The 27,911-nt window shown below is 39.4% G+C and overlaps 1 long non-coding RNA gene across 2 annotated transcripts in view; it reads left to right on the top strand.

The window, feature by feature from the left end:
* Positions 1–24,651, top strand: part of LOC134295493 (uncharacterized) — a 37,624-nt gene extending 12,973 nt beyond the window's left edge. For both annotated transcript variants that reach the window (XR_010002088.1, XR_010002089.1), the window contains exons 2-3: positions 8,687–8,787; positions 19,178–24,651. This is a non-coding gene — a long non-coding RNA (uncharacterized LOC134295493). The remainder of the gene's footprint in view (positions 1–8,686; positions 8,788–19,177) is intronic.
* The last annotated feature ends 3,260 nt before the right edge of the window (positions 24,652–27,911 follow it).

The raw sequence follows: 27,911 nt of genomic DNA, 5'->3' as shown, positions 1-27,911 counted from the left end.
TGGACAACTTCTTCACTTTGTTTTTACTGTTTAAGGTAACTGGTAGAACAAGACGTTATTAAGATCTGGTGAAGGCATAGCCAAGAAATTATGTCAGGAAAACAGAAAATGATGTAGATTCTGATTTAGATCATGCCTGATCACTGACATTTAAATTACAATAACTAAAAGTTATTAAAGTGGATTCTTTAGCTCAATCAACAGATTTTACTACCTGAGTGACATAAAGAAGAACAATCATGGCTTTCTCTACCCAAATGTAGCATAGCCTAGTAGTTTGAATCTTGAACGAAGACTTTGAGAAACCAGGGTTAAAATTTTGCTCAAGCATGAAAACCTATTGGCTAATCTTCAGCAAGTCACAATTTCTTAGTCTTGAAGAAAAACAGTGGCAAAACTCTTCTGAACAAATTTTGCCAAGAAAAGCCTACATACAGTCTGCATTAGTTAGAGTAGGCATGAAGGTATATAACCACACCACAAATGGATAGCAGTGAGTACAGGCCAATATAAATAACAAACATTTGCCAAAGGGAACGAAAAAGGGTGAAATTTCATATATGTTAATGACTCTCACAGTACATGAGTATAACATTTTGATTCTACTTTAATTGTAAAAAACCTACATTAACAGGTGATGAAGTGGGAATAGGTTGTAATTGAGATAGCCAATGTATCTAAAACACATATGTGTTTATATCACAAGGGATGGTGATCTATTTTATATTTTCTGGTTAGCCTGTGAGAATCACTAAGGATTGTTGATTTTAATACTGTTTTATCATGTATTCTTGTTTTTAATTTTTGCATATATTTTTTAAAAAAATCTGTTTATTGATACAGTACATCTATTAAATTAACAAACTTTTACCATACAAGTCTTATCTTAATATACATTATTCCAAAAGCCACTTTACCTTATATGCCACTTTATACATTTCTTCGTTGTGTATCTCCCATTACCCATACCCTCCCCATTTCCCCCTCCCTCCTGGAACAGCAACTCCAAATTATGTCATTGCATCAGTTTAACTGTGTGGAAAGCCTGGTTCAAGGTGCTATGTCTATTATCTCCATCTACTTTTGTATATGTGATATTCCGTATTTTGAGTTGATATTGTCTTATGCTTGAACGGCATTGAAATGTTGCAGATTGTTAGCCACTCTGTGTCCCTCCACGAGGGAGAGAGGGTGGGATATAAAACAAAGTAAATAAAAATAATTAATTTATGTTGCTTGCACAGGTAGCTGTTATTTTTCTAACACCAATTCTTGCAACAAATCAAAACAAGCAATGTAAAAGAAAACTTTTCATGAAAACAGCTCCCCCTGCTCCTGAGTCAGCATGTAGGCAAAGTATTATGACTTATTAACACAATTTTATGTAACCTGTTATTTAATTTCTTGTTTCTAGTACTGCATTATTCCTTTATTGTTCCATTCATGCACAAAACAATTATTCTTTTTGTTGCATAGCAATTAGTTGTCTTGGAAAACGTATTTCACTCCTGAATCAAACTGCCTAAATAATACTTAAAGATTTATTAATAGTGATTATTTCCCATCTAGCTTTTGTGAAACTTTATTTTATAAACAGAAGACAATTTCCTGTTTGGCACCTTTATTAAAAGAGACTTTTCACTTTCCCTTTCTTCTTTTTTTTGAAAAAAATGAAGTAGTTCTCAGTTCTATGGTTCTATGAGAAAAGATGCCTCTTGGAATGATCCGGCAGACTATGGATCACTCAAAAACAAGCCCTCTTGGGATCAAAGGTCAAATCTTTAATTAGAGTTTTTTTCTTTAGACACAATCAATTTTCAAAGTACAACCAATGGTGCATTGTACTTCTTAAGTGTCAAGACTTTGAGAAATAATAGCAAAACAATTAGATTTCTACTTAAATAGCAATCATGATTTATTGGCAGCAAATCATTCTTGAAAAAAAGGATAATATTTACATATGAACCAAAGCCCTTAAATTGCCCTTTTAGACCACAATTGCCTTGAACTCATACAGTCCCCATGTCTGGATGTGGATATTTAAATTTGATGGGGGAAACCAGAATATCAGAGCTTGGAAAAGTGGCTTTAGTGGTTGAAGTATTTTGGCAGCTATAGTCCACCCACCCAACTTATCAGAATCAATAACAGGATGGAAATGCATTCCTAAATGATGATTATGCCCATAGTTTGTCTTTTGGTTCAATAGCTGGAGTTCAGTCTTGTTCAAGAGTGATAGTGTTTCCAAAGAATCAATAGGGAGCAAATCATAGAACCACATGTCCAAATTCTGACCAGACTGGCAGATAAACCTTAACTGAACATTGGCTATAATTTAGCCTTGACAGGGGTAGACACAATGGCTTTCATGATTCAGGTGTGATCAACTTAACCTAGGTTTTATTCAAGACTTTAAAGGAATTATTCCAGGTGCTGAAATATTTTAGGGACAGAGTTCAGCACTTTGGATAACTTTTTGATATCTGAAACAATACTTCACTGCAACTGTAGCATAGAAGCTGCCCCAGCGAATGTTCTTTATCATAATGAAAGGCAGCAAAAAATCTTAGAAAGTGTAGGGCAGTGCACACCCAACACTTTAATAGGCCTCCCTACTTTCGATCAAGCTTTAACTGGAGAAATTCTTCATTCTGTCTCATGGAAAACTAGGCTTACTGGGGATAAACCTTATAAGAAAGGTTAATGTTCCTCTAGAGTTGTTTTGGGAAGTGATTTGTTACTTACCAAACAGGAATTGAATGTGTTCAACAAAGGTTGCTTTGTGTGAACTCTACTTGGATGAGATCATTGTAATATTTGGATTAAATACTTGGATTAAATCACATGAATTAATATAAATGTATTAAATATAATCGAATATGGCCTAGCCTACACAAATAGTTGAGGACATGACAAACATCCTAGTCTGTACCCAGACTGCAGGTAGTTAAAGGAACAGGATGTTTTGAAGACAAGGATATGAAAGACAAGATGAACATAAAATCAAACAGGGACCCCCCCCCCTTTTGTCATATATGTCTCTGAATAGAGAGTTGTTTGGAGAATAAGACATGATGGCTATATGTTATTTCTAAAGTCAAAACTAGTATGCTTGTGACACACACTTCCCGGAACTCCCAACAAGGAAGTTGATACATTGACTTTAATGGTTCCTTTAGCTTCTTTAGCATGTGCTTTGATTGTGTATTTTTTGTATGGCAAGGGGTTTAGCTGGAGGGCCCTTGTGGTCTTTTCCAACCATATGGTTCTATGAGAAGAAGGTGGAGCAATGTGTAGCTTAGTTATTGTCTTGAATGTTTATTGGAACCAAGCATGGAGGTGATGGGACTGAAACACTGCCAATACTGCTATACAGGTGGTTTTCTTGGTCACCTTATTTCATGGTGCCTTTGCTATAGCAGACTTTTAGAGTTTTGCCTTCCTTGAACTGGCCTAGCTCCACTCCTGCAACCTCAGAAGTTTGACATGTAGATGGTTATTCACCAAGTATGTCAATAATTATTCACCGAAAGGAATGTTACAAAAGAACATGTGATTCATCTCACAATGTAGAAGAAACAATGGAAACATTCTCAAAATAAAATGGCACATATTATGAATACTGCCAACTTTCTATAGGTTTACTGGAACTAGTCATAGAAAGAACATTCTCTGTATTAAAATATCTATTGTTGAATGGATTCTTCCCCTCCCAGAACAATTTTCTATTCACATCTAGATTCAATGGAACATTGCTGTGACTATTAAAATAGATAGTTGCAGGAATGAGATTTATGGGGCTGACAGTCATGTCATATCACTTGGAAAGGCATCTGTACTTTGTCACGCATAGGGGAAAATATTATATTCTATTTGTGTTGTGGTAAGGGGATTAGGTCAGGATTTGGAGGAGGGGTAAAATCTGCTCTGCTCTGAAATGAAACGGATAATACATTTTTTTAAAAAGCCACCTTTACTAGCTGAGACCTGTGTCACCATATGAAGTGAAAGCCTAGAGACATAGGGATGCTTCATCCCTTTTCATTTCTTGAAAAGCAATTTATATTGGCAGAATCTCTTGGTAGACATTCAATTATAAACACTTTCATAAATACTACAAAGGGTATGTATAGATCTCTATAGAGAGACAGGACCTTAGTTTAAAGGATCTTAGAGGGGACAAACTGGATGCACTGAAAGGTTTTTGACTATATTAAATGGGCTAATATGCTGAATAATCATAAAAAAAACATTATGGTCTGAATCCTTTTACTATTGACAACTAGAAGAGAGCTTATGAATCAATGGGATTTCTGTATGGAGCGACTATTTAACAATCGATTCAATGGATGTATTCTTGTTAGCACTAGCAACTAGATTCTGGTTTATATGTTTATATGCATGGTTTCCTGTTTTGTAGTTGGCCTTCTCCCCTCCCCCCCCCCCCCAAACTCTGGTTTCCTTCCTTGCTTAAGAAAAGAATGGCTCCCAATTTTGTCCTTTGAAAGGAACATAAGAATAAATTTTGGAAGTTAAGGGTCCTTCCACCCTATAAAATTATAGTGTCATGATTACACTTCAACCTCCATGGTTCATTCAATGGTATTCTGTGGTTTGGCCTTTAGAATTATTTCCTTTCTAGTGCATGACCAAATTATAAAGCCCAGGAAGTTGCCATGGCCATTACATTCTGGAATTAGTAATTGTGAGGGTTTTTTTTAAATTTTTAGCCAGAGAACTTTAGTGTCTCACTAAAATACAAAGCCCAGGTTACAATATTTTGTAGCCATGGCAGTTAGTGGTATCAAATATGTTCTTGGAATACACATATTGCTTATAAGTTATAATTTCCTGCTTACTGATGGCTCATGCAGCTGAACAAACCATGTTCTTGCTATCCAAGGTATATTTACCAGCATGACAACCCTGGACAAACTTCATGCGCTGCATAATTTTCACCCCTGTCTTAGAGCAAGGGAGTTAAGTCCAAGGGCTGAATTCAATTTTAGATATGTTTTCTGGAGCTGATTTTAAAGGTGGGGTAGGCAAAGGTGAAATGTCAGGGTAAAAAAATGGCAACAAATGCAAAATATTTATATCCCACCCTTCTCACCCCGAAGGGGACTCAGGGGGGAATCATAGAACATACATATGTGGCAAACATTCAATGCCATTTATACACTGACAAGACAGACAATTGTACATAGAGGTATACATAGACTTTTTCAATCTTCAGCATCTTGGAGGCTTGTGCTTGGTTTTGACCAATTTGGGGGGGGGGGGCTGTCGCTTAATCTCCGAAGAACTTTTGATGGTAAACTTCCTCCTGGATAGAATCGCCAGCATTTTTCTGACATTTCCTTATGGGTGCCTTAAAATACCTCCCTGCTTTTAAGCGGTACAATTTATCTACTCACATTTTGATTTTGAACCACTAGGTAGGCGGAAGCTGGGCTAAAGGCCAGGAGCTCACCTTGACCCGGGATTCAAACTGTCAATCTTTTGATTGACAAGATTTTCTGCAGCTGGTGGTTTGACAAGATTTACTGCCCGAATCTTTAGGATCTTTTTCTTTAAAGCCATTTCTCACTAATCTTTAGGAGATGAATTTGTTTGCATGTTACATGAACTTGAGAAACCACTAAATGACAGTGTGATGTTTGTGGCACATACATTCCTTGACCAATGTCATGTTTATTAGAAAATCCTGGTCTGTCTCAGATTTTTTATTGGGGTCTAGGAAGGCTAGAGCCGTTAGTTTGTGACTTCCCATAGGGAAGAAAGCATAGAATAGCAAAGTCTAAGCATTTAACGAAACTACATTTTTCAATTTAAGGACCCCAAGCCTCTAAAGGCAAACAGATGGTACTATGGAAAAGGATCTGTGGCCATCTAGATCACTGTTTTTTAAACTGTTGGTCCCAGCCTCAAAAGGGTCCCTTTGCTCAATGCTAGATCTCAAAAATGGCCACAGTTAAAGGTTTCTGAATGCCACCTAGAGATTTACACCAATCTGTTAGCAACAATGTGCAGTTTTTACAGTGGACTCTGCAGAAAATGCTTCAGCTGTACTCTACAAAAAAGAAAATCAATCTGTTTAATAAGCCCTGCAAATGCTGCTTTATTATTTCTAAATATTTGATTTTATACCTATTTTATATATCTATATATCCAAGGTCACATAAATATTTCTCAGGCTAAAAAGAGTCACAAAGTGGAAAAAAAGTTTAAGAAGCCCTGATCTAGATAAACTCCAGTGAACCAGATTAGAAGTCAAGGGTGGCCAGAGTCTGAGCTTCCTCACCCTTTTCTAGGCCAAGATGGTTCTAAGTGGGCCGATCTCCTTGCTGCTGTCACTGTGGCCCATTTACAACCCTTTCCTTATATGCTCATTCTGTATCTCTTCTTGTATGAACAAAGTCAGGTAAACCTCAAATTACTGCGCAGGAATATAAACCTCAGAATCCTCCAGCCAGCATGGCCAAATGACTAGATAGTCTGGGAGTTTTTGTCCCAAAGGTAAGGAAAATTGCTGCGCATAGGCAGATATCAGTCAGGTTCAATGCAAAGACACACAAACAAGAGGAAAAGGAACAAAAAAATCTTTACTCTTGTCAGCAGAATCAAATAGCTCAACAAACTTACATAGTCCTTGTAAGTAGCACAGAGTAAGGCTTCTTCACCCAAAAGAGTAGAACATAAAACAAATAACTATTCCATCATAGCAAGGAGCATTGTTGTTAGGTCATTGTTAATTCAGCATCACCAAACTGTATTCTAACATCCATACAGTTATACCCCACCGTGTGTGGTACAAACTTGCTTGATGATCTACATCGGCAGCTGCTCATAATAATTAACATTATAAGGTTTTTTTTAACACACACATATATACCTGATCCTGTTACTACTTACTGTAACAAAAATGACCAAGCACAGAGGAGTGAGAGGAACAGGGGATAAATAGCCTTGCCCTCCCTTCTGAGGCATGGCTTTCAGCAGGGGGGCTATAATGCTCAGCCCTGACACTGGCCCTGGGAACTGTAATAGAGAGCTCATCCTGCACGAAAGGGGTCATAAACTTTTCTGGCTGGCTACTTTGTGCCCTCTGGCTGATGCATACAGTCTGGCTGCTGTTCATCTCACTGATGGATTTTTAAAGCATTTTCTTTTTTTTTCCACCTCTGTTAAAATTCCTTTTAAAAACATCTTATGGATACTCTTTGCTTTGTTTTTGTTTCTTGTGAGGAAGTGGGTCAGGGCATCCAGCAATTATTCCACACTGAAATGAGAAGGGAGGTTTCAAAACAACATTGCACACAAAGGACTTGGCACGCCTAACATCTTGCCTGACTTAGGTAGCTGCAGTATTCTGCTAGGTCAGCACTGGCAGAGCTTGTTACCAACGTCAGATGTTGCTTTTGGTAAATAACATTTCAAACCATAACAACATGAATTTGCGGGTCTTGCTTTGACTGACAGATGGACGTCAGAAGGAATGTGGTTGAATTTTGTTCTTGCATAGGGCAGAGCATGGGCATTAGGCATCACAAACCACAAACTACTTACTACAATGTAGTCTGAGCCTTGCCACATGCACAATGGAGGACCTACTTACAGCAATACCAGAGACACTCAAAGTGGCCAGCTTCTGGTCAAAGGAAATTTAGTATAATGCCAAGTTGTTAATTTTTTTTGTAGTTTTTCAATACATTATAACTGTATACTCAATTCACTTCCGACATGATAAATAAATAGTAAATTATATAATTTGTGTTAAAATAAATGAGTAAATAACTGGATAGTTATTTCAAAGTCGGGGGTGCTTTGAATGCAATTTTCCAGCTGGATGGCCCACAAGGTCTCTCCCAACTCTATGATTCTATGGACCATGGCCATATAGCCCGAGAAACGCACAGCAACTAAGTGCTATCACTTGTCCCTGGGCTGCCCGAACCTGGTGAAGTGGGATGGTGGTGTGCATAGCTACAGCCACTTATGAATAGGAAGTGGCCCAAGTGTTTACACTGGCCTAAAACATAGGCAAGATTCAGGGAAGAAGGCCACGTTAAGCAGCCTTCTCCCACATTAAGGTAAATGGAGCCTACGTGTCATGTAACTATATCTTCTTTTGCCTGTGGATTCTGATATGTCTATTCCAATACCTATTTGTGGGTAAGAAGGAAGCAAAAGGATTTGGTACATACGTAGAAGAGTCAGAGAAGTGAAACATACAGCAGACATTATCTAGATTCCTACTAATCACGTTATATAAGCATCAATGCCAACACTATAAAAGGAGAAGGGTGAGATATAAATAAAACCAAATAACATCCTTGATGATATTCATGTTTGTTTCTGACAAATATTTTCTGAGGACAAATGCTCATATTAGGCTGTGCGTGAGTGCATATATGTGTGTGTGTGTAAGAAGAATGTGATCCTTATTCCGGATGGTGGCTTCTTCACATACTGTCACATGGCAGGACAAAATGAGCGTGTGCCAATCTGTCTGGCTTGAAGGAGAGCATCCTATATATGGGCAAATGGTGTTGGCTTTACTTTCATAGCTGTTTCCCCTTAGTGTGAGGACGTATTCTTTTTTAAATTCACAACTGTTTTCACAAAGTTGCAGTGGGCTGGAGGTTAAGTGAGCTGTCATCAGGGTGTCACTTCTTTTTCACAGGCAGGGAAGATCTTCATGTGTGATGGTGAGGATGGAAAATTCGAAACTTTGCAGCATTCGCTTTGAACATGGCACTGTCTAAAAAGATCAATGATGCAAACGTAAGTAGTTAGTTAATACATGATGTAATTGGCAAGGTTAGCAGGACTGCTTATTGTTTAATTTTTCATTAAAGAATAAAGTATAATAATACCATTTGGGTCTTGAAAATGTTTTTCAAATGCTGAACCTATTACTCATCACACTGCTACCTTTTTTTTTTTTAAAAGAGTAGCATCAATGGGGACAAAATCTTGTCTAAAGGCCTCTAAAATGCTTCATATGTAGTATCTTTTTAAAAAGTAAGTAGAAGCCATTCCTCATTAATGGACACCACTTGCTTCAGGGATTCAAGTGTTGCATAGACTACCAAATTTGCCAAAAAGGAAAAGAAAATTAATCCAAGCTAGATGTGACTAGAAAATGTTAAATACTATAAATAGTGCTGATGGGCTTGCAACCTATTTAAAAGCTCACTAGCTAGTCCTGGAGGCTTCTAGTTGGCCTAACTTATCTCCTTTTTTTTGGTTGGAAAATGGTTACCTAGGAAGTATCATAGAATCATAGAATAGTAGAGTTGGAAGAGACCTCATGGGCCATCCAGTCCAACCCCCTGCCAAGAAGCAGGAAATCGCATTCAAAGCACCCCCGACAGATGGTCATCCAGCCTCTGCTCAAAACCCTCCAAAGAAGGAGCCTCCACCACGGCCCGGGGGAGAGAGTTCCACTGTCAAACAGCTCTCACAGTGAGGAAGTTCTTCCTGATGTTCAGGTGGAATCTCCTTTCCTGTAGTTTGAAGCCATTGTTCCGTGTCCTAGTCTGCAGGGCAGCAGAAAACAAGCTTGCTCCCTCCTCCCTATGACTTCCCCTCACATATTTGTACATGGCTATCATGTCTCCTCTCAGCCTTCTCTTCTGCAGGCTAAACATGCCCAGCTCTTTAAGCCGCTCCTCATAGGGCTTGTTCTCCAGACCCTTAATCATTTTAGTCGCCCTCCTCTGGACGCTTTCCAGCTTGTCAACATCTCCCTTCAACTGCGGTGCCCAAAATTGGACACAGTATTCCAGGTGTGGTCTGACCAAGGCAGAATAGAGGGGGATGCTATTCCCCTATTTATGCAGGCCAGAATCCGATTGGCTTTTTTAGCTGCCACATCACATTGTTGGTTCATGTTTAACTTGTTGTCCACGAGGACTCCAAGGTCTTTTTCGCACACACTGCTGTCAAGCCAGGCGTCCCCCATTCTGTATCTTTGCATTCCATTTTTTCTGCCGAAGTGAAGTATCTTGCATTTGTCCCTGTTGAACTTCATTTTGTTAGTTTCGGCCCATCTCTCTAGTCTGTCAAGATCATTTTGAATTCTGCTCCTGTCTTCTGGAGTGTTAGCTATCCCTCCCAGTTTGGTGTCGTCTGCAAACTTGATGATCGTGCAGACAGATAGATTTCATGGAAATAAGGGAGAATCCATAAAAGTGAGTTACATTGCATAAAGGGGAATCATGAATGATATAAACAATTGAAAATATTTGATAAGAACGAAGTTCTTTGGTTATTCAATTAATTAACTGGTTGACGATAGGCATATCGAAATTAATTGATAGATGCATTTGAGTTGATGGTAAAGGTTAAACGCATTTGAATTAAGGGGAAACCGCCCAATTGATAATCTTTTTGGGGGGTAAAAGAGAAGACCTATACGATTTATATGATTTATATGAACTGTAAAGAGCTAGACGGTTGGTGAGACCACAGTTTGGAAAGCTACAAAAGGAGAAATATTATTTGAATTTGGAAATATTCTGAGTCTAGACAAGGTTAAGATTCCCTTGAATTTAAAAGATGGCAGGTGCAAGAGCAAAGTTTGAAAACAGCAAAAGTGCTTTGAGAAGGCCTTCTCAATCTGAGGACATTAATCTTAAAGACATTTTCAGAGAAATTCAGAAACTGGCGGAGAAACAAGATGAATACCAGAAGGAATCCCAGACAAAATTAGACCAACAAAGTACACAACAAAAAGAAATATGCCAAGAATTGCTAGATATGAAAAAAGAAATTAAAGAGGAGATTGGCTCTTTGAAAAAGGAGATGGCAAGAACAAGTAAGGAGATCAATCTATTGAAACTAGAGAACTCTAAAATAATAAAACAACAGAACATGATTCAAAAAAAGATGGACGATATAGAGCAAAAAAATGCAAAAATTGAAAAGATAGAAAGATTACAAGAAAAGCTTGAGCAAAAAGAAAGAGATTTTCAATTGCGATTTCGCAACATTCAAGAAGAGGCGAAGGAGGACATTAGGCAAACGATTAAAAACTTAATTGCGAAACTCTTAAACCGCCCAGAAGAAGTTATTGATAATGAGATTGACACAGTATATCGGATTCAAACTAACTTCTCGAGGAAGAACAGGGTAGCGAGAGATGTTATTATACATTTCGTAAAAAAAAGGATTAGGGATGAAATATTAATGCAAAATAGTCGCAACCCAATTTACTACAAGGATAAAAAAGTAATAGTGCTGAAAGAATTCCCTCAAACAACTCTAAACAGAAGAAGGAAATATTTTTTCCTAACGGATGAACTTAAAAGATTAAAAATAAGATTTAGATGGGAAAGAAATGAAGGCATAATGGTAACATACAAGGAAGAGAAACATTGGTTAACATCGGAAGAGAAGGCAAGGGAATTTCATAAAAAACTCATAAAAGGAGAACGCGAAACCTCAGCAGAAGATACTACACCACCGTCAGTAAAGAGGAAGAAACCGAAAAGAGCCCGACATACCTCACCATTAGGAGGAAAAGGGGATATAAGCTCATATCCCAAAACAACAATGCTGATAGACGAAAAGGAAGAAACAGAAGAAGAAGAAGATGAGATAGAGATAGAAGAAGAAGAAGAAGAAGAAAAAGAAGAAATACCATCAAGTGCAGGAAAAGAACCGGATGAAGACCAAGAGCTAATGAAATTTGACGAACCCCCAGAAAATAAACATGAATAAAGGAACTCAGATGGACTGTTTAAAAATCTACTCTAACAATGTCAACGGACTAAATTCCCCATGTAAAAGAAAAGCGTTAATGTCTCAATTAATAAAAGAAAAATATGACGTTGTGGCTCTACAAGAAACTCATATTTTAGCTAAACATGCATTACACTTAACAAATAAAAGAATTGGCAAAGAATTTATCACGTCCGATATTGTAAAAAAGAGGGGCGTAGTAATATACATTAAAGAAAGCATCCCAGCAACAGTTCAATTTAAAGATATGGAAGGAAGATATATAGCAGTTTTGATTGACATGGATCGACAAAAAACTCTTATCTGCAACATTTATGCCCCAAATGGTCCCAAAAAACATTTTGTGAATGAGTTAAAGAAAAATATTATGAAAGTAAACTTTGACCATTTAATAATATTGGGAGACTTCAATGGAGTATTAGATGCCAGACTTGATACAAGCAATTCGACTAAAAACAGAAACTATGTAAAATCCAGATTAATTCCACAAAATTTTGTAAAATTAAAAGAAGAATTCGATCTACAAGATGCTTGGCGCATCCACAACCCAGAAGTACAGGACTACACCTTTTTCTCTGCTAGGCACAAGTCCTGGGCGAGAATTGATATGGTTTGGGTATCCAATTCATTTTGCACTAAAATAAAAGAAATCAAAATACATCCCAGAGATAAATCAGACCACTGTCCCATAACTATTACGATTAATAGGAAAACATCAATTTACAGATGGAGACTAGACGAAAACTTACTGAAACTAGAGGAAGACATAAAAATCAATAAACGGCTGATAAAAGAATTTTTTACAATAAATAATACACCGGAAATTAAAGTCCAGACTCTATGGGATGCGTTTAAGGCAGTCACAAGAGGTTATTTTATTCAACAAAAGGCAGAGAAAAATAAGAGGAAAAATAAAGAATTAAATAAAATTAAGAAAGAAATAGAATCCCTAGAATCTAATCTTAAGGCAAACCCATCAAATAAAGAAATAACAAAAGAACTATCGCTTTTGAAAAAAAAGAAAACCCAATGGGAATTAGAAGAAACCGCCAGACAGCTGAAATTTATTAAGCAATATAATTTCGAAAATGCAAATAAACCGGGCCAATGGTTGGCGAGAAGGATAAGAAAGAAAAGACAAAGACAACAGATAACAAACATAACAGAGAATGGTCAAACATACACAACAGACGAGGAAATATTAGAGATATTCAAACAATACTATACGAATTTATATAGAAAGGAAGAGGATAACTTAAATGAAATATCTCAATATTTAGGAGAATTCAAGTTTCAAAAAATTTCGGACCAACAAAGAGAGCATCTAAATAAAGAAATAACAACAGAGGAGATTAGAAAAGCAATAATGACAATGAAACCAAACAAAGCTCCGGGTCCAGACGGGTTCCAAGCTGACTTCTATAAAGTCTTCCAAGAAGAAACATTACCATATTTACAAAAAACCATGAATGCAGTTTTGAGAAATTCGGAAATGCCCGAATCATGGTTGCAGGCAGAAATTGTTGCCATCCCGAAGGAAAATAGTGATTTGGCGAACATAAGAAACTACAGACCAATCTCTCTCTTGAACGCAGACTATAAAATTTTTACGACAATTCTAGCTAATAGATTCAAGGAGTTTTTAAAAGAGTGGATAAGCCCTGATCAAAAAGGTTTCTTACCAGGTAGAAGCATGAGTGAAAACGTAAGATGTATCGTGGACATTATTGAATACTATGAACTCCATCATGAAAAAGAAATTGCTTTGCTAGCTATCGACGCGGAAAAGGCATTCGATAACTTAAATTGGTCTTTCCTTAAATTATTATTTAAAGAGTTAGATATAGGTTTCCACTTTTTGAATGCTATAGAAGCGATATATAGCAGACAAACGGCCAAAGTAACAATAAATAATCAACAATCACGGGAATTTAAGATCGAAAAAGGAACGAGACAAGGTTGTCCACTTTCACCACTTATATTCATTTTTGCTTTGGAATTATTAATTAACAGTATTTGCAAAGATAAAGAATTGAAAGGCACTAAGATAAGAAACCAGGAGTATAAAATTCGGGCGTTTGCGGATGACGTAATATGCATTATTGAAGAACCCAGACAACGAATAAGCAAATGGATGGCGACAATAGAACGTTTTGGTAACCTAGCTGGATTCAAATTAAATAAACAGAAAACAAAAATGTTAACAAAGAACATTACTAAGAAAAACCAGGCTACTCTACAAGAAGCATCTGGCTTAAAGATAACACCAAAACTAAAATACCTAGGTATTTGGCTAACAGCGAAAAACACTCAACTACTGAAGAATAATTACCAGGAAAAGTGGAAGGAAATACAAAAAGATTTAAGACAATGGCAATCATTAAATATATCCTTGTTAGGCCGTATAGCGACGATTAAGATGAACATTCTCCCAAAAATGTTACACTTATTTCAAAACTTACCAATTCTTCGAAATCAAAAACAATTTAAAATCTGGAATAAGGAGATATCAAAATTTATTTGGAAGAACAAAAAGCCAAGAGTAAATTTTAAGGTAATGACAGATTTTAAAAGCAAAGGGGGATTTGGTCTACCAAATCTACATCTCTATTATGAGGCATGCGCCCTAAAATGGGTCAAGGAATGGATTACCCTGGCGGACGAAAACATCTTAACCCTTGAAGGGTTCGACTTGCGTAGAGGGTGGCATGCATACCTGTGGTATGGAAAACGGGCGGTAGAGAAAAACTTTGGCAATCACTTCATTAGGGCTTCCTTAATTAAAATCTGGGAGAAATATAAGAATTTTTTGTACAAAAAAACTCCATTATGGACTTCGTCGCTGGAAGCGAATCAGAGAAATATACTAGGATGGACGGATTGGCCCAGATATAAAGACCTTTTGAAGAAAAAAGACGGGAAATATGAACTGAAATCTCAGGAAGAATTGAAAGACAGGTTTAAAAGTATTTCCTGGTTCCAATATATGCAAATTAAAGAGCAATTTATAAAAGATAAAATAGTAGGTTTCAGTGGAGAGGAGAGTACATGGGATAAAATTTTATCAGCAAACAGGAAGGAAGTCTCTAGGATTTACAATATGTTGCTAGGTTGGTCTACTGAAACGGAATCAGTGAAAAATTGCATGATTAGATGGGCAAAAAATGTTGGCCGCCCAATAAGAATGGAGGAATGGGAACAAATTTGGAATAAGAAGTTAAAATATACTTATGCATGGGATTTAAAAGAAAATTGGTTAAAGATATTTCACAGATGGTACATGACCCCTAAAAAATTGAATTCAATGTATAAAAATTATCAGAATAAGTGTTGGAAGTGTAAAAAGCAGGAAGGGACTTTCTTTCATGTATGGTGGACATGTGAAAGGTTACAAAAATTTTGGAAAATGATCCACGTAGAGTCGCAAAAAATTTTGAATGTGAAATTCCCAATGAAACCTGAGTATTACCTATTGGGGCTATTAGATACATCGCTGAAATTAGATACTAATGAGGATAAACTATTTATGTATATATGTACTGCAGCAAGAATAACAATCGCAAAAAGATGGAGAACAGAAGAGATTCCGCAACTGGAAAATTGGTTGGAAAAGGTAGAAGAAATCAAGGACATGGACAAATTAACTTTTTATTTGAAAACAAGTAGAGGAAAATTGATTAAAAGTACAAATTGGGAAAAATTTGATATGTACATCAACGAAAACTTAAAACAGTAAATTGAACCGGGACATAGTAACAATTATACACTAATGAAATTGTTTTCCGAAAAGGGGATAGAATGGAAGTCATCACTGTACCCTTATCCCTTTCGTGTTGATCCCTAGGTGTTCGTTCCCCTTCACCCCCCCCTTTCCCCTTATTTCCCTTCTTAGCTATCCCTCACTGTCATTTGTTTTTAAAATTGTGTCCATGTATTGCACTTACCCTTCAATAAAAAACTTTAAAAAAAAAAAAAAGATAAGAACGAAGTTCATAACATCTGGAGAACCCAGCATGGAAATTCATAAAAGTGGAGTTTTAGCAGCATGATTTTACAATTCATGAAGTTGTTATCTCTTGCCTCAGAGTGCAGGGATAATCCACAGTAAACTCCAGTAAAAAGTCTCAATCACCTTCTACTATAAATATATGGAATATAGAACATAAAGTCTTGATTTTTGAACTATCTTTTACAAAGTCCTGGGGGGGGAGGGTGGTCACCTCGATCACAGTGTCAAACAGATAAATCTCCTACTTCTGAGATTTTTATTTTTGAAAAATAACTTTATTGCATCCTCAATTCTAAAGAAATGTAACTTGTATAATTAAATTTGCTTCAATAGATGGAGATTGATGTGAAAGAAGAGGAAGTCTATGGTGTGGAATTAGCCTTCTGAGGTCCCATCTATACTGCCATTTAAAATCCAGATTATCTGTTTTGAACTGGATTATATGGCAGTATAGACTCATATAATTCAGTTCAAATCAGATAATCTGGAATATCTGATTTTAAAATCTGGATTATATTGCAGTCCAGATCCAGTCTGAGTCCAGGAAAAAGCTGCATTTTAAAGACCAATTTTTATAAAACAACCATCTGCAATAAAAGTATTAATTTTTTTAAAAAGGCAAAATATTTAATCCAAGTAAACACACATATATCTCCAGAAATTATATCCTATTTCTCAGCAATATTTTGTTGGAAACACAGTCCTAATGTCAGGAAAACATTATTAGTCTTCTCTGTTCTGGATAGCAAGCTGTGATTCAACTGGCAAGGTAATAAGGGCTTTTGTCCCCTTAAAAACGGGATTGGCAAAGAAAGGGTTGGTTTATATTTTATTTCTAAAAATAGGCATCCATTCAGAAGCTTTAAGCACCAGCACATTTGCTTTGTTTTATATATAGTATAATGACCTTGCAACTAATTATGTCATACATAAACTACTTCTTCTGTATGGTTATGTTTGAACTATATTATGGAGAGCTCTTTTTTTGTGCTATGTTGAATAGCCCTATGTGCATAGAAAAATGTCAATGGAATATACAGAGAAGTCTGAATTCCCTCCATCCCAAGAGTGAGAAATGAAAAATCTCATTCAAATTATGTCTCATGTTTTGAAATTACACTACAGGAGGGGGAAACAGTTGACCTTTTCTGTTCCTATTTTGTTTTTAGTTGGAGCAAATGGAAAAACATGCCACAACAGGGAAACAACAATAACAACAATACAGCATTGCTTGTTACTGCCTACCTGCCATCTACAATTATCATGGCCTGACGGACAAATATAATTACAGCATGTGATGTCTGTTTGGGTGTTTGAGGGCTTAGATTGTGTAGACTTCTCTGTATCACACTGCAACACAACCCATCACACACAATGACATTGCGTAGCAGTGCTAATCTACAGCTAGTGCCCAAAGCAATCGATGTCACATCACATTGTATGGATTGGTTTGACGTGTACAAACTGCCTTTTTCAGGTAAAGTTAAACAGCACAGACACATAACAGTTCTACTTCCTTTGTTTTTAGAGGAAGAATTGCAACATGGAAAGGAAAATGGGAAAGTCAATGAAATGAGGAACCAATCAAGAATATAAGGTTCTAATTTGATTAAGGTCAAGAGGGGGAAAATGCCCACATCCTTTTACTGATTAAATTATTAATTAAATGGGAGAGTCCCCATGGGTTTTGAGCACCCCAAAGTCATTTTGTAGATTTATCCATAATTGCCATTTGTTATTGTCGTCTCCTCCCATTCAGTAATCATGTTATGAACTGAACTGGTAATAATTAGAAGGAAAATCCACATTGTTATTGAATTAAAGCAATTTCCCCCCAAAAACATAACTGCATAATTTAAAAAGCAAACTGAGAGATGACAGATTGGTACAACAACAAACACATTTCTGACTTCAACCCTGTGGGTATGCAGACATGGGGATTCTGGGAGCTGCAATAAAATAATCTATCCAAGTTTATCTTTTTAGTATGAAGATCCCAGGTAATGAGAATGTTGTCAGCTAGAGTAGTCTATACTAGTCTGGATGGGTAAATAGTCTGAGTTGTGTTGCTATTTAAAATTCATTATTACAAAAGAAATACATTGGAAGCAATCAGGCTTAAATTCCAAGAAATGTATGTTTGTATGAAACAGCTGCATTTCACTAAACATATGGTCAAAGGACAAATCCATTGTTTACAGAAAGGAATTGAGTGGAAGGACTTTAGGGTTATCTTCGCTTAAATGGAAATTTTCTAGCATTGTGACCAATTTCTTATGTCCCTTCTTGGACAAACCCTGAACTTAAATATTTAAATACACTAATAGTTCCTAAGCAGAAATGAGTTCAGATGAACTGACTCAGGAGCTATGTTTTTGCTCCATTCTGATGTAGTGGTTTGCATGTTGGGTGAGGACAAAGGGACCAAGGTTCAAATCCCCAATCACAAATGGAATTCAACTGAGTAACTTTAGGAAAGTCCCTCAGCCTCAGAGGAAGGCAAATGTAATCCCTCTCTGAAAAACTTCTGCCAAGAAAACTCTCTGTTAGGTTTGCCTTAGGACTGTCAGAAGTCATAATAACTTGAAGACATATGGCAGCAGCAACATAACATTTGGATAGGAGACCAAATGTTATGTTTGGTCTGTAGGCTATATTTTAGAGGGGGAACTGGCAAAACCACCTCTAAATATTCCTTGCCGAAGAAAACCCTATGAAAGTCATACAGTGACCGTAACTTGACAGGCCACTTGAAGGCAGGCTCTTGGTCCCGCCACCGTCACAGGCACGATTAGTGGGGATGAGAGACAGGGCCTTCTCAGTGATTGCCCCCCGGCTATGGAACTCCCTCCCTGGGGAGATTAGATCAGCCCCCTCCCTCCTGTCCTTAGAAAAATGGTAAAGACCTGGCTGTGGGACCAAGCCTTTGGGTCAGTGCAATGAGGCAATAATAGGAAACCTACTCCGCTGACCACAGCCAACATGGTATCCTGAGTTGGTTTAAAGAGCTGATTTTAAAAGTAGATATAACTGATTTTAATGTTTAATGTTTTAATGTTTAATGCTTTTAGTGTTTGTGTACATTTATAATTATTTTATGTCCCAGCATGGAATTCTTGCCGTATATATGTTGTGCTTTGCCCCGAGACCCTTTCGGGGTGGGAAGGGCGGAATATAAATGTTTTAAATAAATAGTAAATAAATATATAACATTCCTCTTAAATGTAGAATGTATTACAGTACTTATATGGAATTCTCTTTGTTCTCCTCCCATTAGAGTGTTCCCTCACTTATTGCAGGGGTTACATTTCAGGACCACCCGCGATAAGTGGAAATCTGCGAAGTGGGGACGCTATTTTAATTTTGATATTCATATCTTATTTTATGTACCTTATTGCTGCTGCTTCTTCTCCTCAGGGCTGCCCCCTTGTTTCGGCCCTGCCATGTGGCTCTGGCTGCCTCTGCCAGGGAAGAAGGAAAGCCGCTCTGCTTGGTGAGTAAGCAAGGGAGGGGGGGCGGCAGTGGCGGCAGAAGAGCCTGCAAGAAGTGGCCAGACTTCTCTTCTGCCGCTGCTCCAACCGGCCATGCTGGGAAACGTGGAGAACTCGGAAGAGGGGGCGGAATTCTCCACAAGTCCTACGAACAGCGAGTCCACGATAAGCAAACTGCAAAGTAGTGGAGGAACACTGTATTGAATCATAACCATGTAAAGCATATTTTAACATTATTGATGCTATATAATAAATAAAGGTAGGATTATCATACCTACTTTTGACCATGTTGCACCTGTTTTCTAGGCATGCCACCAGTATCTAGTGCAGGTATGGGTAAACCCAGGCCCGGGGGCCAGATGCAGCCTTTTGAGCTCTTTTCTCAGACCTTCCTCTCTCTCTCTCTCTCATGGTCCTATCAGCATGGGCACTGCAGTCCAACACATCCTCATGATGAGAGAAGGACCGGGGAAGTAACACATGACCTCAGCACAGCCCTGGGCAGAGCCTCTTCCTGGCCTGCTGCTCTTTGCCGGCCCACTCCCCTTCTTCGCAGCCTTTGCCCCCGTTGATGAGGAGGGCGACTTCTCCTTCGCCTCTGCCTCCTCTTCCACCACCTTCCTCAAGGGCAAGTTCCCCCTTGGAAAGTCACTCTGGGAAAATGCACTGCCCCCAATGAGGGGGCTTTCAGGAGGCAGCCCACACTGTTGCTGGAAAAAGGAGCAGGAGGGAAGGAAAAAAGAAGAGCCCTGGGCAACCGCTTGCCAAGGGGAAGATTTGACATGTCATACATGCTCTCCTTCCCTTCCCTTCTGTTCCTACTCTTCTTTCCAAGGGGGAAGTTAGTCTTAAGGAAAGCAGAAGCTGTAGAGGAGTAGGATGAAGAGGAGGCAGAGAACTCCCTCCCGGGCCACCCAACCCACTCCAGCTTGCCATGCGGCCCCCAAGTTAAAAGTTTGCCCATGCCTGGTCTAGTGGGACCATCACTAATTCCAGATTCAAAGCTTTCAATTTTTAAAATCAAGTCTCCAGTCCTTGTAGGAGCAGAATTACAAGGCAAAATGTGCAGTCACTCTTCTGTCTAATTGTTTTGTAAGAAACAAGTCTGCCCCTGCCTCTTAGTTAAGCCAATGAGTGAAATCTCACACTTAAGGCTGACACCTTAATGGATTTGACACCTAACATCGGATTTGCCCAGTTTGACAAGATTCTTTGTCTCCCAATATTATTTTGCACTTCTTTGGGTCAGTGTTACAACTTTGAAGAAAAATCTATTTTTTTTAAGGAAAGTCTAGCTGAAATCTGCTCTGCAGAGCTCCTTGTAAATAATGCATTGAATGCTATGGAGTTAATAGAGGGGATACAGAAGAAAAGATACAGCAATACAATGATTACAACAGAAGACTCCAGGGAATCAGTTTGAGCCGTCTTGATGTTACAATATTATCCATTTTTAGTACACGCTGAGAAATAAATCAAGTTCAGTTTTATGAGGGGCAGTTAAGTTTCTCCAATCACTTTCTGTGGGAAAAAAGGATACTCCCGTTAGTGCCACTTGGGACCTCATCACATGGACTTCAGGAACTATGCTAGGACACTGTCCAGAGAACATGGGAGGCTTCCCATGTTCTCATTAAGATAGAATGGGGGGAACCCATGTGATGGGGAAAACAGCACAGTGGGTGATGTGGGATGTGGGACAATGGTTCCTCCCGCTGTCTCATGGATTCGCCACACTGCCTGGCAAATCCCCCCACTGTTGCCCGGCTTCATGACCTCAGTATGATGAGGTCCTTGGTTTCTAATCCATCTTGCATTCCCCCACTGTTCTTGCTACCATCTCCTCTACCTTGCTTTGTCCTCTCCAGCTTCTTGTCTTGCACAATACTGGCTCAGAGTGGCTTCCAAATAGCAAACCAGTATTTAAAAAACAGTAAAATAATTTAAATAAGATAAAATAAGCCAAGACACATTGGATAGCATACATTTTAAAAGCTTATAACACTAGGTATAATGGTATTTGGGCTGATTAAATGAGGCCCAAACAGGATGGGACACAAGGTGGAAATCTGTATTTTCACATTCATGACAGGAAGAAAAAAAAGTGAAGCAGTCACTGCTGTGTGGCCTTCGATTGTACAAATTTGAGAGTTGTTTGTGAGCAAGCTCACATCGAGGTGTATTTGCCCAGGAAACAAATTTGCCCAGGAGATGAGTGTGCCAAGGAGACAAACTCATCATGTGATTGCTGCATGTGTTGCTAATGGGACAATGAGGGATCCATATGGAGCTGGAAAATATGAAGTGAAAATCTTAGATGGGGCCCAGGATTCAAATACCTACCGAGCCGTGGAAACCAATTGGGTGACCTTGGACAGGTCACACTCACTCAACCTCAGAGGAAGGCAATAGTAAACTTTGTCTGAATAAATACTGAGTCAAGAAAATTCTAGGATAAGGCCACTCTAACCTAGAATTGATCTGGGGATGCATAGTGACAGCAAAGTTCAGAAGTGACATTTTTCAAAATATAGAATTGTATTTAGGTATCTCAGGTACTTTTGACCTGTTATCTTACTTGAAGGGTAGATTTTTGGGGGAGATGGTTTATTTAATTTTTTTTATTGATGCATTTCATTATTCATTCATTCCAGGGAACATGTTAGCTAGACTAAATCAGAATGATTTTATTTTCCAGGAGGAAAATGACAAAACCATATCTGACAGTTGATTTCTGATGGATGGTGGTGTCTGGAGAATTCAAGTGCTGTACAACCCCTCCCAGGGGAAGCAAGGGGGGTGGACGGGTATAGGGTTGCCTGAAATAATTCATCCACGAATAAACTTCCAATATGTGGTAAAATCTGTAGCAGATTGCTGTGGTGATCAAATGGGCATCAGCATTGGCGGTTTACTTTGTATTTCACTTGTTTAAGCAAAGTGTCATTAAAGCTTCTCCACCCTATCCTGACCCCAATTCATTTGGGTGATAATCTGTTTTGCCAAAGGTCCAGTGATTAGGTCAGAGGCTAATCTCTTCCATTTCTCCTGAATGAACACTTTAGAACTCCAGCCATTAAAATGTTAAAGGCCACATTCTGACTTTAGATATACACAGTGGAGTCAAAAGAAATGATGCGCATTTGTCAGAAAACACAGTGTAACCCCAAACAAGATAAGAACTCATTAAGTGGCAGCCAGGTACAACATAGCAGAGGAAGATTCATCCTTCAAGACAAAGCACAGCTTGCTCAATTGGAGCTCCAGTGGTTGGATGGAGAATTAAAAATTAATGACTGAGTGGAGAATTAAATTTGGAAGTAGAAATAGCTGTTGGTTAACAGGGTTGTCAATTGTTTTCCATTGAGAGTAAGCAGAGAAATAAAAAAAAAATCATACCACCATCAGGAGCAAATTACAAAATAAATACAAATTCAAAGAATAATCTGGCATGCTTGCTGGAGGTTTGTTTCCCACATTTGTTCTATTCAGAGGCCATGGTAAAAATGGCTTTTTCCTAAAGCGCATGGGGCTGAATTAACTCCCCCCCCCAAAATACTGTACAATATATGTGGTGTCATTTTCCCGGTGAGTGGTTTTGGAGTTATGGGCTCTTTTTTAAAAAATTCCTGGCTCAGTACTGGGAGAAGGGATTTTTAAAATTCTGCCAGAAGCGACTTGAGAACATGCAAGTCGCTTCTGGTGTGAGAGAATTGGCCGTCTACAGATATATTGCCCAGGAGATGCCTGGATAGGTTACTATCCTGCTGGGAGGCTTCTCTCATATTCCCGCAAGCTAGGGCTGACAGACAGGAGCTCACCCCGTCTCATGGATTAGAACCAGCAACCTTCAGGTCAGCAACCTAACTTTCAGGTCAGCAATCCAGCTGGCACAAGGGTTTAATCCATTGAACCATCATGGCTCCTTGGGAGAAGGGATGACATAGTATGATTCTATGGGCACGTATACATCGAACATTTAATGCAGCTTCAAGTCAACTCCAAGTTGTTGTGGCTAGAAAATGCCTACTGACAAAGTGTGCTGCAGTGCAAATGAAGGGGTTTAAACTACATCAAGCCAAGTTGGGAGAAAGTCCACATTAAACCCCTTAATGTGGTTTAGCGAGCCTTAAATCTAAATCACATTACACAGTAAAATTGGCTCTATAGAATGTGAAGCGCATTAAACATTTGGAATGAGGGGGTGAGGGAACTATTTTAAAAACACTCCAAGGGCATGGCTGGGCAGCAGGGGGCTAATTGTCGTATCACTTCCTCTCCTTTCTTCTTATGCTTCTGGAGCACTGGTGTGCATCTAGGGATCTTATCACATTAGGAAATACTCTGTTTCTGAGACTGTTTGAGAATGATTTCAAACGGGTCCCATCACATGACATTTGCCCCATCCTGTCAGAATCCATCAGCAAAGCATCACAGAAACTGATTATTTGCAGACGGAATTCTAATCATGTTTTTTGAAATACTATTCTTCCGCTGCTGAAGTGCTGTTTTTGTGTGTGATAGGAAAATCTGTGTGCATCTCATCAGCAATTATACTTTTTAAAAGGTCATAAAATGATGTAGGGGGTGTTTTGAATGGATTGGGAGGAGCCAGACTTCTGTGATGTGATGAGTCTGAGTGCAGTATTTTCAAATCATAAGAATCATGATAATCAGGTGTGATGAGGAGGGTATGCATCCCGTCTCAAAACAGTATGGATTCAGTCCTAAAAATATATGGGATGCATACTGATATAAATGGATTATATCCCAATGTGATAAAGTCCTTGACGGAAAATGGGGAAAATATTATGGATTCTGGTACCGGTTTTGAGGCCACCTTCTGTGGTTAATGTAATCACTTTACTGGCCTGAAATTTGTTTTTTTCACTCCAATCTAATTATTTTTACAGCAAAAACAGTTTCTCACAAACCAACCTAAGAGGTCAGTGCAGATGTTCCTGCATGAAGAAGGCCTGAAGAGGGCATTAGGAGCGCCTACAAATTGAAACATGTTGGACATCTCAACTGATAAACATACTGGCTGGAATTGTAAAGCAGTCATCAATGTGTAATACTGAGTTATGCATTTTGTTGGAGCATTTAAAAATCAGTATGTGTGTTAACTGGAAAATGCAAAGCATGAAGCTGATTGGTTGTGCCACACCAAGGGAGCTAACTGAGCCTGGGAATTTTAGCAACAGTTACAGATGGCTTTCTGTGCAGGAGCTTAGCAAGAAGAGAGGTTTGCTCCTGGGCTGCCGAAAGGAAGACATTTTTCATGGACAATCTAAGGACCATTTGAATCTCTTTCAAAGGACATTGTGTGAGTCAATGTAATTGTTCAAATGACTGTATATATGTAGCTCTTGAACAGTAAAATTCTTGTTCTTTACTGATGATCTGCGTGACATATCTTTTCTCTGGTAAGATAGTGTGTGGACTGGTCAAACGTGAACTACACATGATTTTCATTCCACCACATATTTGTGACTGGTCTTTATTCACTAGTTTAGGTAACACCTGGTGGCAGTGATAGTTCCTCTATCTTCATTTTCCAGGTAGAAGCTGCTGTAAACAATGGGGGTATGTTCTCCTGTTAATCACAATGCGGCTAACTAATGTTACTATCTTTCTCTTGCATGAGGAGGAATTGTGACGGATCCTTATTCTCATTGTTGCACCAAGGATCACTTCCTGGGGGGTTAAAACATCAGTCAGATTGCCTGGTAAGTGAGGGCTGGGCTGAGCAATACTACTCAGATAGTGATCCAGAATCATGGCCACAGTTTTTGAGCAATTTGATGCATGTTTCTTGTTTCTCATGTAGATTTTAAAAACAAATCTTTGAAAATCTTTTAAATCTGTTTTATGTGTCAAATTGTGTTTTGTAATTTTAGTTCATCAAAATTACTTTCATTTTAAATTTGGAGTGGTTTCACATTGCTCAGATGATATAGGGTGGAATATAAATATTTTAGAAAGCAAGTGTGATATAGCAGTTTATGAATTGGACTAGAACAGTGGTTCTCAACCTCTGCGTCCTCAGGTGTTTTGGCCTACAACTCCCAGAAATCCCAGCCCTTTTGGCAGCTGTTGGGATTTCTGGGAGTTGAAGGCCAAAACAGCTGGGGACCCACAGGTTGAGAACCATTGGACTAGGACACAGAGACCAGGGTTTGTATTTCTGCTTGGACATAGAAACTACTGAGTGACCTTGGACAGGTCACTCTCTCTCTTGCCCAATACATTCAGACAAGTAAATCCTACGAACGATTTTAAAGGTAAAGGTTTTCCCCTGACATTAAGTCCAGTCGTGTCCGACTCTGGGGGTTGGTGCTCATCTCCATTTCTAAGCCGAAGAACCAGTGTTGTCCATAGACACCTCCAAGGTCATGTGGCCGGCATGACTGCATGGAGCGCCGTTACTTTCCCGCCAGAGCGGTACCTATTGATCTACTCACATTTGCATGTTTTCAAACTGCTAGGTTGGCAGAAGCTGAGACTAACAGCAGGAGCTCACCCTGCTCCCCGAATTCGAACCTCTCGGACAGCAAGTTCAGCAGCTCAATAATAATAATAATAATAATAATAATAATAATTTTATTCTTGTACCTCTATCTTGTACCTCTATCTCCCCACAGGGACTCAGGGCAGCTTACAAATGCAAAATAGTACACATACAAAAACATCAAATACCGAAAGCGCACAAATGAAAAATTAAAACATACAGCCAGGTTTTCAGGCTTTTCCTAAACCCTTCCAAAGTGGCAGCTAACTGAATTTTCCTTGAGAGTTCATTCCAGAGCCAGGGGGGCCACCACGGAGAAGGCCCTCTCTCTTGTCCCCACCAACCGCACTTGTGACGGCGGTGGAAACAAGAGGAGGGCCTCCCCCGACGAACGAAGAGATCATGTGGGTTCATAGGGGGAAATGCGGTCACACAAGGAGGTGGGTCCCAAATCATTCAGGGCTTTGTAGGTCATCACCTGTACCTTGAATTGGGACCGGAAAATAAACGGCAGCCAGTGGAGCTCCTTAAACAGGGGGGTAGACCGCTCCCTGTAATTTGCTCCAGTTAGAAGCCTGGCTGCCGAACGCTGGACTAACTGAAGTTTCCAGGCCGTTTTCAAGGGCAGCCCCATGTAGAGTGCATTACAATAATCCAACCTCGAGGTAACTAAGGCATGGACCACCGTAGCCAGATCAGACTTCAGAAGGTAAGTTCGCAGCTGGCGCACAAGTTTTAATTGTGCAAAGGCCCTCCCAGCCACCGCCAACACCTGAGCATCAAGTGTCAGTGTTGAGTCCAGAAGGACCCCCAAGCTGCGGGCCTGCACCTTCAGGGGGAGTGCGACCCCGTCAAGCACAAGTTGCCACCCAATACCCTGATTGGACGTGCGACTGACCTGGAGGACCACTGTCTTGTCAGGAGTAAGCCTCAGCTTATTCACCCTCATCCAGCCCATCAGGGCGGCCAATCACTGGTCCAGTATCCGAGGGGCTTCCTTGGATTTTGGTGGAAATGAGTAGTAGAGTTGGGTGTCATCTGCATAGAGATGGCACCAGACTCCAAAACTCCGGATGACCTCTCCCAGCGGTTTCATGTAGATGTTAAAAAGCATGGAGGAAAGAATAGACCCTTGCGGGACCCCAGGGGTCCGAGCAGGTGTCCCCCAGCTTCACCAACTGGGAGTGGCCCTCCAGGAAGGACTGAAGCCATGACAGAGCCGTGCCCCTAAGGCCCATCCTGGAGAGCCGTCCCAGAAGGATACCATGGTTGATGGTATCGAAAGCCGCTGAGATATCCAAGAGAACCAGCAGGGTCACACTCCCCCTGTCCAGTTCCCTGCGGAGGTCAACCACCAAGGCGACCAAAGCCGTCTCAGTACTGTACCCAGGTCTAAAGCCAGATTGTGACGGGTCCAGAAAATTGGTGTCATCCAGGAACCCCTGGAGCTGAGAAGCAACCACCCGCTCCAGGACCTTGCCCAGAAAAGGAAGATTCGAAATTGGTCAATAGTTATTTAAGATGGTCGAATCAAGAGAGGCTTTCTTTAAGACTGGCCTCACTATAGCTTGTTTTAGGGCAGATGGAAATTTGCCTTGAGCCAACGAAGCATTGATTATACTCACAAGTCAATCTCCCAATCCTCCTCCAGCCGATTTAATAAGCCAAGAGGGGCAAGGATCCATGGCACAAGTGGTTGCTCTCACAGCTCCAAGGATCCTGTCCACGTCATCCAAGCGAACAAGCTGAAACAAATCCCACAAATTCGGACAGACAGGTACCTTGGTTACCTCAGTTGGCATTAAGTCAAATCTAACGTCTAACTCAAGGCGAATGTGAGCGACTTTATCTGCAAAATGGTGCACGAACTCACTGCACCGAGTTGCCGAGTCTTTAGGTGCCCCTCCCCCCTCAGGAGGGTGGAGGAGCTCCCCGACGACCCGGAACAACTTCGAAGGTCTCAACGGTTTAACCCGCTGTGCCATCAGGGGCTCCATGAACCATTTTAGGGTCATCATAATTCAGAAATGACCAACAACAAATATTTCAATAAAATAAAATTAGGTGAAAGTATTATTACTCTGATTCTCCAATTTGGAATGCCGCAGAACCAGGAATGCAATAGGTCATGGACATGGAAAGGAAGAGG

The sequence above is a fragment of the Anolis carolinensis genome, chromosome 1, assembly GCF_035594765.1.
Source record: "Anolis carolinensis isolate JA03-04 chromosome 1, rAnoCar3.1.pri, whole genome shotgun sequence".
NCBI classification, from domain to species: domain Eukaryota; kingdom Metazoa; phylum Chordata; class Lepidosauria; order Squamata; family Dactyloidae; genus Anolis; species Anolis carolinensis.
The sequence above is the reverse complement of the archived record's forward strand: the minus strand, read 5'-3'. Positions and strand labels throughout refer to the sequence as shown.